The sequence below is a fragment of the Loxodonta africana genome, chromosome 1, assembly GCF_030014295.1.
Source record: "Loxodonta africana isolate mLoxAfr1 chromosome 1, mLoxAfr1.hap2, whole genome shotgun sequence".
Lineage (NCBI taxonomy): Eukaryota > Metazoa > Chordata > Mammalia > Proboscidea > Elephantidae > Loxodonta > Loxodonta africana.
Genome location: NC_087342.1, coordinates 219,576,146 through 219,592,066, shown reverse-complemented (window position 1 = coordinate 219,592,066; position 15,921 = coordinate 219,576,146). Strand labels below are relative to the sequence as shown.

The 15,921-nt window shown below is 43.7% G+C and overlaps 1 protein-coding gene across 1 annotated transcript in view; it reads right to left on the bottom strand.

Annotated features, from left to right (window-relative positions):
* Positions 1 to 15,921, bottom strand: part of PPP1R14C (protein phosphatase 1 regulatory inhibitor subunit 14C) — a 104,194-nt gene that overhangs the window by 46,442 nt on the left and 41,831 nt on the right. The gene's annotated exons all lie outside the window — the stretch shown is intronic.

Below are 15,921 nucleotides of genomic sequence, written 5' to 3'. Positions count from 1 at the left end.
TTCTCCTGAGCAGGACACAATACGGATTGGAGATGATACACTCAATACAACCGTACAGATTAAAAGAGAAGAAAAGTCCTTGGAACAGGAAATAGATTTGAGACTCTTATGTCTTGCTCCTACTCCTGCAAATAATGACATAAAAGACGGGGGAAACAGCGTGCTTCACACCTAGTCGTCCTCAGTAATTATCTGCTAAGTGGCTGACTAGATAATTTATTCTGAGTCCCAGTGGCTGTTTGCTCTAGCAAGCTCACTCAGTTGCTATAAAGGCAAGCAGGGTTCAAGATTTATGATCACCTCGTTGACCCTGATGACCATAAATCTTTGCTGGCCTCTAGGCAGTTCCAAGTGGCCCAGCTAATAGTTCAGCCGGCAAACGGGCAGTATATTTAGTGAATCCCTTCTGAAGGCCCTCTTGGTGCTCCTACTTAGGAACAGTCTACTAAGACTAGAGTTCTCAGTCTCTACAACACCAATACCAGATGTCATCAAGTCGATTCCAACGCAAGGTGACCTCACGTGTGTCAGAGCAGAACTGTGCTCCATAGAGTTTTCAATGGCTGATTTTTCGGAAGTAGATTGCCAGGCCTTTCTTTCGAGGCACCTCTGGGTGGACTCAAGCCCCAACATTTTGGTTCTCAGCTGAGCGTGTTAACCATTTGTTCCACCCAGGAGAGAATCTCAGCACTCCACTCATTGAGACAGATTCTTCAGCCCAGACGCTCAGCGACCAGGCTGACACGTCTCAGGTCTTCTGGCCTAAGTGTTCTGTATACATCAGGAGATGAGGTGATGGCCATTCAGGATGACCACTGCCCTGACCTGACACTGCATTAGCACCAGGAGTTTCCTGGCCTCTAGCCTTTTACAGCTCTGTGGTCAGTAGTGTTAAATCACGTCATAGTTATCAGCACATTAAAACCCATCAAGATAGGAAACTTCAACTTGGATAGTTATTTAATCAATCAAGAATCTAGGTATAGGAGCCCTGGTGGCACAGTGGTTAAGAGTTTGGCTGCTAACCAAAAGGTTGGCAGTTCAAATCTACCAGATGCTCCTTGGAAACCCTATGGGGCAGTTCTACTCTGTCCTATAGGGTCACTATGAGTTGGAATAGATTCAACGGCAATGGGTTTGGTTTGGTTTTTTGGGTTAATCTAGATATGGATGCCCTGGGTGGTGCACACAGATCCTGAATGTACCCTCAGCTGCTAACGGAAAGGTTGGAGGTTTGAATCCACCCCGAGGTGCCTCTGAAGAAAACTCTGGAGATCTACTTCCAAAAAAGCAGCCATCAGAAATGCTATGGAGCGGTTCTACTCTACCACACACGGGGTCGCCATGAGTCCGAATTCACCAGACGACAGCTGGGTTTTGATCTAGGTGCTGCCGTGAAGGCTTTTGGTAGATGTGGTTAACATTATAACCAGTTAAGTAAGAGATTACTCTTGATAATGTGGGTGGGCCTCATCCAATCAGTTGACGGCTTAAAAAGACCTGTGTTCTCAGTCTATCAGCAAACTAAGAGCTTCCTGAGGTAGGGATCATGTCTTACTTACTTTTGTAACCCCCATACATACCATGGTACCCCACACACACAACAGTGAACTTTTTCACTGAGTGCATAAATTAAAGCTGTCTCTCAAATAAAATGCTTGGGCTTGAAACTGCCAGGAAGCACATTTTCTAGAATATTGAGGTAAGAATAACAGTAACCCATAACAATTGCATAGGTACTTATTTCCTCTTAAAACTGACCCATAATTGGAGACAAGATGATCACGTAAACTATTTAAGACAGACTGGAGACAGCAGCTGCTCCAGGTATGTAAGTAAAGAAAGTCCAAAAGGATAGTAGACATATATTCTTTTTATAATTCTTGCCTTCATTGATCGATTCATCCCAGACAGAGAACCTTTTGGATCAATTGCTATATTTATGAACTGGCTCAATCTCACATTTTAATTCCATGTCAACAGCTGTAGTCAAAATACCTAAGTACTTAAACAAGAAGACTTCCCATTTTACTCACTGAAACGTTAAAGAACAGCAAATATCTACCACCAACTAGTTGAAATAGACAAAACAGGGTCCTGAATTATATGATAAATTGTAAAATAATATTTCACATTTTATGGCAGGCAGAGAAGGCATTTTATCAGGTTAACAAATGACAGAGCTGTTTGTGCTCAAGGCAAGAGTGGTGAGTCTTTCATGTAGTAAAACTGTTAGAGTAAAATCATTCGTACTTTCCGTGTGAGGAGGAGAAGCCACTGTGATGTAATGAAATGCAAATTATTTTAAATGAAAAGCTATTTCATGAATGCTTCAAAGGTCAGCGGAGCAAGGGCGGGGGTTTGGGGACCATGGTTTAAGGGGACTTCTAAGTCAATTGGCAAAATAATTCTATTATGAAAACATTCTGCATCCCACTTTGAAATGTGGCATCTGGGGTCTTAAATGCTAACAAGCGGCCATCTAAGATGCAGCAATTGGTCTCAACCCACCTGGAGCAAAGGAGAATGAAGAACACCAAGGTCACACGACAACTAAGAGCCCAAGAGACAGAAAGGGCCACATGAACCAGAGACTTACATCATCCTGAGACCAGAAGAACTAGTTGGTGCCTGGCCACAACCAATGACTGCCCTGACAGGGAGCACAGCAGAGAACCCCTGATGGAGCAGGAGATCGGTGGGATGCAGACCCCAAATTCTCATAAAAAGACCATACTTAATGGTCTGACTGAGACTAGAAGAATCCTGGCAGTCATGGTCCCCAAATCTTCTGTTGGCACAGGACAGGAACCATCCTCGAAGACAACTCATCAGACATGAAAGGGACTGGACAGTGGGTGGGAGAGAGATGCTGATGAAGAGTGAGCTAATAATATCAGGTGGACACTTGGGACTGTGTTGGCATCTCCTGTCTGGAGAGGGGATGGGAGGATAGAGAAGAGTGGGAAGCTGGCAAAATTGTCACGAAAGGAGAAACTGGAAGGGCTGACTCATTAGGGCGAGAGCAAGTGGGAGTACGGAGTAAGATGTATGTAAACTTATATGTGACAGACTGACTTGAATTGTAAACGTTCACTTGAAGCTCAATAAAAGTTAATAAAAAAGAAAGAAAAGCTATTTCATTTCAAAGCAACATTAAAAAACCATCCTAGGGAACCAAATTGTTGCTGGATCAACAATGAACAGTTCTTTTAATTAATGGAAAGGAACAGTTTATAATTGACATACAAATTATGGTAGAACATTACTTGGTTCTGGCAAGTAAATTACACACCCTGCTTCAAATCCTGTTTACACTATCATTTTGTACACACTCTTAAAAAATAAAACAAACAGGGGTTTGAAATACAAGGATAAATCTTGGTTAACACTGTGTCCAAGTCCTTATAAGGGCTATGAATTAGCTGAGTGACCATTTCCTGGGATAAGGGGAAATTAACAGAAATGGAAGAGGGATTTGAAGAAAAAAGGATAAGAGAACCACGCCCACGTTAAAATAAAAAACTGAACCAATGGCCGTCGAATTGATTTCGACTCATGGCAGCCCCACGTGTTATAGACTAGAACTGAGCTCCAGGTGGTTCTACTGACTGCAGTCTTTATGGAAGCAGATCACCAGGGCTTTCTCTTGCCGTGCCACAGGGTGGGTATGAACCACCAACATTTTGGCTACTAGTCGAGCATAAACCGTTTGTGCCACCCAGGGACAGTATGCCCACATTAGGCATTTAGTAATGTCTGCTGAAGAATTGATGAGAGCTCGATTAAGGCGTTAAAGACACTGGGGTTCAGGGGCTACATTGTATGAATGACAGTTTGAGGAAATGGGGAATGAGCTATTATCAAGAACAGCTGTTCAACATCAGAATGGACTGACTTGAAGGACATTCCAGATCTGAGTGACCCAGCAGAGGCTGATGGAGGTCCCCTCCCATGTCCAGATCTATGCGCCTACCTATCATCCTTCCCTGCCCTGTTCTCTTGGGCCTGGTCCCTCACTGCGCCCACTGTTTATTAATCATCTACAATGTGTCGGTCAATCTCATCTCTTCATTCCCTGCCTCTTGTCCTTGTTTCCCACCTTGCCTCTCTTCTCCTTCATTTTCCTCATCTCTTATTTGCTCCTGGAAACCTTTTTGAAAATGCAGACTCTGAAGCAACAAAAGAAGATGGAAGGAATGCACAGAGTCACTACCCCAAAAAGAATTGGTCGATGTTCAACCATTTCAGGAGGTAGCATCTGACCAAGAGCCAAAGGTACTGAAGGAAGAGGTCCAAGCTGCACTGAAACCACTGGCAAAAAAAAAAAAAAACAAAAAAAACAAGGCTCCAGGAATTGAGGGAAGACCAAATGAGATGTTTCAACAAATGGGTGCCGTGCTGGAAGCACCCACTCATCTATGCCAAGATATCTGGAAGACAGCTACCTGGCCAACCAGCTGGAAGAGATCCATATATGTGCCCATTCCAAAGAAATGTGATCGAACAGAATTTGGAAATTATAAAACAATATCATTAATATCTCACATCGGTAAAATTTTGCTGACGATCATTCAAAAGCAGTTGCAGCAGTACCTCCACAGAGAACTGACAGAAATTCAAGCCGGATTCAGGAGAGGACGTGGAACCAGGGATATCACTGCTTATGTCAGATGGATCCTGGCTGAAAGCAGACAATACCAGAAGGATGTTTACCTGTGTTTTATTGACTACGCAAAGTCATTCCACTCTGTGGATCATAATAAATTACGGATAACATTGGGCAGAATGGGAATTCCAGAACACTTAATTGTGCTCATGAGGAACCTGTACATAGATCAAGAGGCAGTCATTCGAATAAAGCAAGGGGGATGCGGTGTAGTTTAAAGTCAGGAAAGGTGTGTGTCAGCGTTGTATCCTTTCACCATACGTATTCAATCTGTATGCTGAGCAAATAATCTGAGAAGCTGGACTATATGAAGAAGAACAGGGTACCAGGGTTGGAGGAAAACTCATTAACAACCTGCGTCACGCAGATGACACAATCTTGCTTGCTGAAAGTAAAGAGGACTTGAAGCATTTACTAATGAAGATCAAAGACCACAGCCTTCAGTATGGATTACACCTCAACATAAAGAAAACAAAAATCCTCACAACTGGACCAATGAGCAACATCAAGATAAATGGAGAAAAGATTGAAGTTGTCAAGGATTTCATTTTACTTGGATCCACAATCAACACCCATGGAAGCAGCAGTCAAGAAATCAAAAGACTCATTCCATTGGGCAAATCTGCTACAAAGGACCTCTTGGAAGTTTTAAAAAGCAAAGATGTCACCATGAAGACTAAGTTGTGCCTGACCCAAACCATAGTGTTTCCAGCTGCCTCATATGCATGTGAAGGCTGAAGAATGAATAAGGAAGACCAATGAAGAATTGACTCCTTTGGATTGTGGTGTTGGCAAAGAATAGTGAATATACCATGGAGTGCCAAAAGAACGAACAAATCTGACTTGGAAGAAGTGCAATCAGAATGCTCCTCAGAAGCTAGGATGGTGAGACTGTGTCTTACATACTTTGGACATGTTATCAGGAGGGATCAGTCCCTGGAGAAGGACATCATGCTTGGTAAAGTAAAGGGTCAGCAAAAAAGAGGAAGACCCTCAACAAGATGGATTGACATGGTGGCTACAAAAATGGACTCAAGCATAACAACAATAGTGAGGATGGCACAAGACCGGGCAGTGTTTCGTTCTGTTGTACATAGATAGGGTCACTATGAGTTGGAACTGACTCAACAGCACTTAGCAACAACTCTTTTCTCATGTTTTCCTGTGTAGTACGGCATTTGGGGACCACTGATAGCTAGTCTTCCACCTGGTATAACAATCTCTGACATGTTCCTATATACTGAGGCATCATATGTGTTCTTTTGTTTTTTTTTCATGTTGATTCTAGTTACCATCCTGTGGATATGCTGAGTAACTAGGTCTGGAGTGGCTTTTAAAGCTCACCAGATGATTCTAACAATCAGTGGGTTTGGGAAACACTGGACCAGCTAACCTATAATTTTCCTTCTTCCCAGGAATCAAAGCCTGGCCCACACCCTCCTGTGGCAACCTATTTAAGCAATTTTCACTCTGTACTTAAAACAAGAGATTAAAAAAAGGAACGTGTGGAAAAAGTGACCTGTTCATTCAGAATATTCCCGGGCCTTGCTCCTTCCCACTAAAAAGCCAACCAAGTGTGCAATCCCCTAGCACACTCAAGTACAGTATGGATAACCTGGGCCAGGGTTAAAAAAAAAAAAAAAAAAAAAAATTGCCGTTGAGTCAATTCTGTTGAGTCATAGTGACCCTATAGGACAGAGTAGAACTACCCCATAGAGTTTCCAAGGAGAGCCTGGTGGATTCGAACTGCCGACCTTTTGGCTAGCAGCCATAGCTCTTAACCACTATGCCACGAGGGTTTCCAAGAGCCAAGATTAGAGACAATTAAATAACTACACAGAGTGGCCATCATCCAAATCAAGTCCACAAATGGACAGCAAAAGTCAAATGAGCCAGTCTGTAATCTATAGCCAATCAAGTGTCAACCATGGAGTGTCAAGAATGCAGCTACCACGTGCTTTGTGAGGACTCAATGTGGAGCATTCAGAACCATTCAAGGGAGACATTGCAGGATAAAAAACATACAAACCAAGTGGAATTGCCGACCCAAGTTACTCATCCCCCATGCTGAGTCTAAAAGTTTCTGCCTCCGTGTACGTGGTCATCTGCACCTGCAATGCTCTTCCATCCCCACCTGCACTTCCAATCCCAGTTCAGAGACCATAGGGGTCCCCAAAACCATTTTCTTTTTGAACGATCTGCAGGGTAAGGTCTCTCTCTCTTCAAGCCTCATGTCACTTATGACATATAAATAATGATTCTTAAAAGTAGGTGTTACTATTGCTTCTCAGCCTTTTGGCTGACATCAGCCGTAGAAGTAGGTGTTATGCACATGTTTCTTTGCTCTCATACTATAGAGAACACTCGGGGAGCGTGATAAATGTCTGATTTATTTTTGTGTCCCCCCTAATTCCAAGTACTGTTCTTTAAGTAGAGTAAATGATAAATAAACATCAAGTGATAAATTCATTCCACAGATATATATTAGTTCCTCCTATACGCCAGGCATTGTTCTAGGTGCTGGATGATAGAAGAATTAAAACAAAATAGACAAAAATTTCTGACCTCCTGGAACTTGCCCATAACCCAGAGGAACCAAAAAAACTAAACCCGTCACTGTCAAGTTGATTCTGACTCGTAGAGTACTGCAAAGAAAATTGAAGCAGAAAGGAAGATGGGAAGGGTTATTGTTGTTAGGTGCTGTCGAGTGGATTTCGACTCATAGCGACCCCATGTGACAGAGTAGAACTGTGCCACAGGGTTTTCTAGGCTGAAATCTTTACGGGAAGGAGCCCTGGTAGAGCAATGGTTAAGGGGTCAGCTACTAACCTAAACATAGTTTAAAGGCTGGTAATTCAAGCCCAGCAGCCACGCCGCAGGACAAAGCCCTGGCGATCTGCCCCTGTAAAGATTACAGCCTAGAAAACGTTATGGGGCAGCTCTACTCTGTCACGTGGAGTCACTATGAGTCAAAATTGACTCAATGGCACCCAGCAACAGCAACAACAATCTTTATGGGAGCAGATCGCCAGGGCTTTCTCCTGAAAAGCCACTGGGTGGGTTCAAACAGCCTACCTTTCAATTAGTAGCCAAGCGCTTAATTGCTGCACCAGTGGGGCTACCACCAGAAGTGTTGAGGGTTTTGCAATTTCAAAAAATTGATCAGGGAAGGTTCACAGAGAGATTGATAGATGAGTGAAGCCCTGAAGGAGATGAAGGAGTGAGCCATGCAGGCATCTAGGGGAAGAATATTCCAGGCAGAAGAAATGGCAAGTTGGAAAGTCCTAAGGAGGAAGCATGCCTGGTGTGTTCAAGGAATGAGGAGGCCAGCGCGGTGGGAGCAGAGTGAGTGAAGGGAAAGGAAGTGGAAGGTGAAATCAGAGAAGTAGTGGGGTGGGGGTCAGATCACACAGGCTTGTAGATCATTGTAGAGACACATAATTTGACTTACATTTTAATAAGATCACTGTAGATTCTGTGTTAAAAATAGAATAAAGAAGTAGAATAAAGGCAAGAGAGGCAGTAGGGATACCAGTGAGAGGCTATTACAATAATCCAAGCAGGAGAAGTTGGGAGCATGGACCCAGGTAGTGGAGGTCAGGCTCTGGGTATATTGTGAAGGTAGGGTGAATGGGATTTGCTGGCAGGCTGAATATAGGATGCAAAATAAAGACAGGGGTCAAGTTTGACCCCAAGGTTTGTGACTTGAGGATGCAGTTACCATTACTGAGTTAAGCAAGAGGGAAAGAAAGAGCAGGTTGGGGGAAGGACAAGGCGGAGGATCAGGAGCTTGGTTTGGGGCATGTTAAGGTGGAGCTGCCTACTAGGCATCCAAGTGGAGATGTCAAGAAGGTGGCTGGATATAGAAGAATGAAGTTTTGGTGGAAAGGCCCAGGCTAGAGGTATAGCTTTGGGATACATCAGTGTATAGATGGCATGTTATGTCATGAGACCAAATAAGAACCCTGAGAATGGAATGTGGAGAGAGGACTGAGAGCTAATCCCTGAAACCTCCCATGTGTGCAAACTGGAAAGATGTGGAGAAGCAGCAAGGTTACTGGGATATCAGGTGAAGAAGGAGGTTTTCAGGAGGAACAGATAGTCCACCGTGTCAGATCTTGCAAGCGAGATGAGGTCTGAGAATTGGCCACTGGATTTTAGCAACAGGAAGTCACTGATCACCTAAGAAGAACAGCTCTGGTGTAGCACCGGCAGCAATAATCTGACCAGAGACAGTTTAAGATACAAAGGGGGGTTGAGATTAGATTTTCCATTCAGGAATATGGAAAACTTTTTCAAGGAATTTTGTTCTTGTTTTGAAAGAAAGGAGAGAAAGAGAGTGCTAACTAGAGGGGGAAGTAAGGTCAAGAAAGAATTTTATGTTTTGTTTTTTTTTTAAGAAAAAAGAAATAATGTTGTTGTTGTTAGATGCCATAGTCAATTTCAACCCCAAGTAACAGAGTAAAACTGCCCCATAGGGTGTTCTAGGCTGTAATCTTTATAGGAGCAGACTGCCAGGTCTTTCTCCAGTGAAGCCACAGGGTGAGTTCGAACTGACATCTTTGGGTTAGCAGCCGAGTGCTTAACTCTTGCACTACCAGGGCTCCTTAGAAAAAAAATAATAACATGCTTATATTCTGATAGGAATGATTCAGGATACAGGGAAATTGTTATGGTGCAGGAATTGCTAGAGTAATACCCTTAAGAACGCAAGAGGGATGAAGTCTAGTTCAAGATCAAGGGCTTGGCCTCTGGGTTCAAACACAGTAACACGAGGGAAGCACGGTGGAGGCACAGACGCTGGCAGACACTTGTGGGAGCTCAGGAGAGTTCCCTCCTGATTGCTCCTATTTTTCTCAATGCAACAAGAAGCAAGGTCATCAGGCTGGCAATGGAGATGTTAGAGAATGAAAGAGATAAGAATGAAATGAATGTGTCATCTAGGAAAATGGGCAAGTGAATGGACAAGATAAATGTAGTGTAATCGCTAGGCAACGTGAAGGGCCCACTTGTAGGTAGCAATCATGCATTAAAAGGGAGTCCAGGCAGAGTGGTAAGAATGAATGAGTGAGTGAATAAATCTTTGGACGAGATCAACGAAGAACCTAGAGAAAAGTCCGGCTAACTTTTTCTCCCCTCTAAACAAATGATGGTAACACTGGGGACAATATGTAAATAAATCTCATTAAAGTAGATTTTTTAGTGGACCTTACATGTTTCCTTGCACACTGTTGACACTCAGTTAAATATTGGCTGTTGAAGGAGTATTTCCCAAACCCGCCATCTCCTTTACCTTCAACAGTCTTTAGAGCCGCACACCTGGGTTTAGTGCTGACTCTGCTGTTTACTAGCTGTATGACCTTACCTTTCTGAGCCTCAACTTCCTCATCCATAAAATGGGAATGAATAATAGTACCTACTTCACTGGGCTGTTTCAAGGATTAAATAACATGTATTTAGCCTAACACAGTGCCTGACTTAGAGTTAAAAAAAAAAAAAATGGTTGCTGTGGAGTCGGTTCCAACTCATGGTGACCCCACGTGTGTCAGAGAAGAACTGTGCTTCACAGGGTTTTCAATGGCTGATTTTTTGGAAGTAGATTGCCAGGACTTTCTTCCCAGGTGCCTCTGGGTAGACTTAAACATCTAACCTTTTTGTTAACAGCCAAACACTTAACATCTGCACCACCCAGGGACTCCACCTTATGGTAAAAACCCAAAACCCACTGCCGTCGAGTGGTAAGTGCCCGACAAATGTGAACTGTTATTAGTCTGAGGACAAAAAAAGTGGACACAGGCCAGAGAAAAGATGGGTCTTCATTCAAGCTCTTTAGCGTGTCTTCATGATGCCTTTGTTTATAGAGCTCAAAACAAAAGTTTTATGATGGAGTTTTTAAGAATTACTGGCCTCTGTCTTGAAGGCTCTCTCAGCAGTCACCCTCTAAACATCAGTAAAGCCTCAGAGTAGAGACTATTATGTCTATTGATTAATAATAAAAAGGCAGACTCCTGAGCCATAAGTCAGCTGTGACTCAAGAGCCAACGTGGGTGCTTGTTATGGATTGAATTGTGTCCTTCCAAGACATGTGTTGGAATGCTAACCCCTATACCTGTGAATGTCATCCTTTTTGGGAACAGGGTTTTCTCTGTTATGTTAATAAGGCCATAGCAGTGTATGGTGTATCTTAGGCCAATCACTTTTGAGATATGAAAAGAACAGATTAGACACAGAAGCACACATGGGGCAAGACAGATGCCGGGTGGAGATGACCAAGGAACTGAGGAACACCGGGGCTACAGAAGCTGAAAGACAAGGAACTTCCCTCCAGAGCCGACAGAGAGAGAGGGAAGGAGAGAGACCCTTCCCCTAGAGCCAGTTCCTTGAATTTGGACTTCTTGCATCCTAAACTGAGAAATAAATGTTTATTCTTTAAAGCCACTCACTTGCGGTTATTTCTGTTACAGCAGCACTAGCTATTATTTGTGCTATTATTACAAAGAAGGAAAAGAAGACTTAGCGAGGTTACACAGTTGCCCGAGGTCAGGCAGCTAGGCTGTCTGACCAATATCATCTCCCCCTAGGGAATCAAGGCCAGGCTGAGAGCCCGGAAGGCCCTGCTGGACAGTGACTGTCTTCTTGGCCTGCACCTTTCTGTAGACTAGTGGAGGGTCTGTGTTAGGGGGTGGGATGGGTTGCAACCCAGATCGGGTCTGCCTGACCCAATTCAGAAGAATAGAGGGAAGGGAGATGGTAGGTGCTGAATTCAGTACAGAACCAGCAGGGTCAAGACTCCAAACTGTAGTGGGTGATATTAAGGGGTCTATGGCTTTCACATTCTATCCAGAGGTGTGCTTGATAAGAAGGGAAATCAGAAGATTGATTGTTGTGCGGCCAAGAACAAAGGAAGTTACCTTCTTACAGGATATTTTAAATAGCCCTTGATAGAGTCGCTATGAGTTGGAATCGACTCAACTGCGGCGGGTTTGTTTTGTTTTTTTTTAAGCGCTCAACTGGTAACCAAAAGGTTGATGGTTCAAATCCACCCAGAAGGGCCTTGGAAGAAAGGCCTGGTGATACTTGCAAAAAGAATCAGCCATTGAAAATGCTACGGAGCACAGTCCTACTCTGACACACATGGGGTCGTCATGAGTCAGAATCTACACAACGGCAGTTGGTTGATGTCAGTCTGAAGGCAGTTTTTAAAGGTTTCAAAAGAAGCAATCCTAGAATTGGAGGTCAGAAAAGATTCCTACTTAAAGAAAAGCCAAAGCAATCCATCTCAAAGTGGCAAGATAAGCTGTCTCCAGCAATCCCTCCAACATGTAAGATGGTCTGATAATATATTGCAGATAAGACTCAGGTATTTCCCCAATCCTCCACAGAGACCAGAATGTTTACCAAATTCAATCAAGGACACCAAAGTGGCTTCCTTATCTAATCAAGGGACCAGAGTGTCCCTCAAATCCAGTAAGGGTGACCATGAAAAATGGGACTGGGATGTAACTGAAGTCAGCAAAGAACACGGAAATCTACTTTATTGCATTACGACCTCTGTCTGAGGTGGCACTGTGTCGACAGAAAGAAATATATTAAAAATCACACAGAGTAGAGGGTGAACATTTTAAATGTATCGCTGTTCATCTGTCACTGTCCACAGAAAAAGGATTGCACAGACTCTCAAGGAGTGATTTTACTTATATCCAGAAAAAAGATCTTACGAGAAGGGGGAATTTAGTGAGTGAACAAAGGTTATTTAAAAAATCCTGTAAGGAGGTAACTTCCTTTGTTCTGATCGTCCACAAATCAGTTTTCTGAGTTCCCTTCTCCTTTCCCAGGTGGACCTGCCCCAGGACAGTGTACTCTCAGCAAATGACACTGTCTGCTTCCTGCCCCACCCACTAGCAAACCCTGTCCATTCCACCTCCACAAGTACCTCCATCCCCCCACCATTGCCTGGTCTGTGGTGCATGGTCCTCTCCTGGTTGTCTGTGAGGCCTCCAAATGACCTCTTGACGCTGGCACTGCCCACTACAGCCCAGAGTCCCTGGGTATCACAAATGATTAAGCACTCAACTACTAGCTAAAAGGTTGGCAGTTGAAACCCACCCAGAGGCACCTTAGAAGACAGTCCTGGCAATCTGTTTCTGAAAGGTCACAGCCTTAAAAACCCTATGGAACAGTTCTTCTCTACCCACATGGGGTCACCATGAGTCAGAACTGACTGGATGGTAACTAACAACAATAACGCCCAGTCTCCACACAGCAGCCAAAGGGATCATTTTAAAATTCAAACCTGACCACTTCACTCCCCCACCAAGACCTTCAGTGGATTGTCACAAAAGCCATAAAATTCAGATGCCCTGATTTGGCCCACAAGGACCTCATGGTCTCCTTCATCCTTTGTCCTTTGTCTCCTGTCTCACTGCAACCACGCTGGCCTTGGAACCATTCCTGACCTTGCTGCTCCTTCCTGCCTCAGAGCCCTCGAGCTTGCCTTCCTCCCTTCCTGAAACCGATTAGGTGTCTCTTCACACAGCTGGCTGGCTTCTCAGCCTTCCTGTCAGAGACGTGCTACCTCATGTGGCTTAACCCTCTCCTTACTCTCCAGCACTGAACTGTCTCTTTGCTTCTTCTCCTTCTCTCAAGCTGCTATTATTTTGTTTGTTAACGACTTTACCATCTAATGGTCCTTGGGTAGCGCAAACGGTCTACGCTCAGCTATTAACAGAGAGGTTGGTGGTTTGAGCCTACCTAACAATGCCATGAAAGAAAGGCCTGGCAATCTAATTCAGCAAAGATTACAGCCAAGAAAACCCTATGGGGCAGTTCTACTCTGAAACACATGCGGTCGCCATGAGTCAGAATTGACTCGATGGCAATGGGTTTGGTTTTTTGGTTTTCTACCGCCCAGCCATAGAGCCCAAACTCTAGCAGAATGCTGAACACACAAGGCTTACTTCCCAAATGTGTACGCTTTGTGTTGCAGATTTTCAAATCAGATCTACTTGACATTGGGCTTATTCACACAGTGACAGCCCAGGTATGACTCAGGATTACCCCGAGCACATGAAGGGGTCTAGCAATAGCCTGATAAAATAATTGAGGTGACTGAAGAGCTTGTGTTGAAAAAGCCTCCCCATTGAGGCCTAGCTCTAGATTACAGAGGCCATTAGCTGGTCAGAGAGACAATAGGATGATTTCCTTCAGAGTGGATGGGAAAACCACTCCTGAGCGCTTGTGGAGACTATCACAAAGGAAAAGCCTATTTGCTGAACTGTTGTGGTTTGAATTGTGTCCCCCCAAAATTTGTATATCAGTTTGTTTGGGCCATGATTCCCAGTATTATGTGGTTGTCTTCCATTTTGTGACTGATACAGTTTTCCTATGTGTTGTAAATCCTAATCTCTGCCTGTAGTTAATGAGGCAAGATTAAAATGAGGCAAGATTAGATTATATTAAAGAAGATTAGGATGGAATGTAATACCCTTGCTCAGGTCACATCCCTGATGCAATGTAAAGGGAGTTTCCCTGGAGTGTGGCCTGCACCACCTTTTATTTTACAAGAGATAAAAGGAAAGGGAAGCGAGCAAAGAGAGGGGACCTCATACCACCAAGAAAACAACACTGGAAGTAGGGCTTGGGGATCCTGTGCAGAGAAACTCCTATTCCAGGGAAGATTGATGACAGGGACCTTCCTCCAGAGCTGACAGAGAAAGCCTTCCTCTGGAGTTGACACCCTGAATTTGGACTTCTAGCTTCCTAGACTGTAACAGAATAAACTTTTTGTTGAAGCCTACACCTGTGGTACTTCTGTTATAGCAGCACTAGATGACTAAGACAACACCTTTTCTTCCTAACTAAATAAAACAACAATTATTTAAAACGAGAGTGGAGAGTGGCAAGGAACAATCTTTTCATGAAGTGACAGCAACAACTAGGCCAAAGCCAAAAACCAAACAGTTACCATCAAGTCACTTCTGACTCATGGTGATGCCCTGTGTGTCAGAGTAGGACTGAGATCCATACGGTTTTCAATGCCTATGACCTTTCAGAAGTAGATCAGCACCAATTGTCACGGACTGAATTACGTCCTCCAAAAATGTGTGTCAATTTCTCTAGACCATGATTCTCAGTACTGTGTGATTGTCCTCCATTTTGTCATCTGATTTGATTTTCCTATGTGTTGTAAATCCTACCTCTATGATGTTAATGAGGCAGGATTAGAGGCAGTTATGTTAACGAGGCAGGACTCAATCTACAAGATTAGGTTGTGTTTTAAGTCAATCTCTTTTGAGATATAAAAAGAGAGAAGTTAGCAAAGAGATAGGGGGAACTTATTAACACCAAACAAGAAGAGCCAGGAAAGAACATCTTAGGACCTGAGGTCCCCGCACTGAAAAGCTCCTAGACCAGGGGAAGATTGACAACGAGGGCCTTCCCCCAGAGCTGAGAAAGAGAAAAGCCTGGAGCTGGCACTCTGAATTCCAGCTTCTAGCCTCCTAGACTGTGAGAGAATAAATATCTCTTTGTTGAAACCATCCACTTGTGGTATTTCTATTATAGCAGCACTAGATAACTAAAACAATCATCGACAACATCCTTATTTACCATGTGGTGGCTAGATGTACCCATCCGAAGGAAGTCAGTCTTGCCTGTGTCAAGAGGAGGTGGCAGTGAATGAGATAGCCCTCCACACTCTACGTAAGCTCCACCTCAGCTCAAAGACAGGACCAGCCAAATGCTGAGCCGCACCTGTGTGAGCATCTCACACGACCTGGGGTACCTGCTCCCACTACAGTGGACACTGTACTCAGATGTGTAACCACACCTGCAAATTAGTGACCGGAGAGCCCACACATGAACTTCAGAGTCACCTATGTCCAAGAAGAAAGAAACACGTCTACTTGACCAATTTAGTTCTCAGGCTTTAACAATGAATCCTTTTCAAAGCCAAAAGAACCACTGAGATGACATCAAAAGCGACCACTCAAGGCAGACATTTGTTACTGTCTGCCTTGAGCATTATGCTCTTTTAAGAACTATCTATATGGGATCAAACTCACAACAGCAACTTAAAAGATTAGATAAAAAGTTACGGGGCAGTGAGTTTATGTTAAAGGCGAAGGGACAACTAAGAAAAGGAGGGTGAGAATGGCTGCACAACTCACAGGATGTAATCAATGTCACTGAATTGTACACGTAGAAACTGCTGAACTGGTGTATGTTTTGCTGTGTATATTCTCAACAACAGC